The sequence below is a fragment of the Eptatretus burgeri genome, chromosome 4 (genome assembly GCF_056783735.1).
Source record: "Eptatretus burgeri isolate ZD-2024b chromosome 4, Ebu_testis_v1, whole genome shotgun sequence".
Lineage (NCBI taxonomy): Eukaryota > Metazoa > Chordata > Myxini > Myxiniformes > Myxinidae > Eptatretus > Eptatretus burgeri.
Window position 1 is genome coordinate 101,643,250 of NC_140964.1, and position 909 is coordinate 101,644,158.

A 909-nucleotide genomic window follows, 5' to 3' on the forward strand; every position below is an offset into this window, starting at 1 on the left:
TTCATGAGGGACGCGATAACATTAATGAAAAAGGAATGAAAAAAAGTGAAAAAAGATGGACATGGGTTCGGAGGTGTTGCAGGAGTGAGGGAGGGAGTATGAGGGGGAGAAGGAGTAGGAGGGGTAGGAGGGGTAGGAGGAGCAGGAGGAGTAGGAGGAGTAGGAGGAGTAGGAGGTAGTAGGAGGGGTAGGAGGGGTAGGAGGGGTAGGAGGAGTAGGAGGGGTAGGAGGGTGGGGAGCAGGAGGAGGCAGGAGGAGTAGGAGGGGTAGGAGGGGTAGGAGGGGTAGGAGGGGTAGGAGGAGTAGGTAGGGGTAGGAGGGGTAGGAGGGTAGGAGGGGGTAGAGGAGGGGGTAGGAAGGGTAGGAGGAGGAGTAGGAGGAGTAGGAGGTGTAGGGAGGGGAGTAGGAGGGAGTAGGAGGTAGTAGGAGTAGGAGTGGGAGGGGTAGGAGGGGTAGGAGGGGTAGGAGGAGTAGGAGGGTTAGGAAGGGGTAGGAGGAGTAGGAGGTGTAGGAGGAGTAGGAGGGGGTAGGAGGGGTAGGAGGAGGAGTAGGAGGAGTAGGAGGAGTAGTAGGAGGAGGAGGAGGGGGTAGGAGGAGTCGAAGTCGGAGTAGTAGTGGGTGTCGGTGTAGGTTTAGTTGTAGGAGTAGGTGTAGGTATAATTGTAGTTGTAGGTGTAGGAGTAGGAAGTGTAGGTGTAGGTATAGTTGTAGGAGTAGGTGGAGGTGTTGTAGAAGGAGTAGTGGGTGTCGTAGGAGTAGGTTGTTGGTGTTATAAGAGTAGGAGTAGTAGGTGTCGGTGTCGGTGTAGGTGTTGTAGTAGTAGGAGTAGTGGTTTAGGTTTAGGTGTAGGAGTAGGAGTAGAAGTAGAGGTAGTGGTTTTAGGTTTAGGTGTGGGAGTAGGAGTAGAAG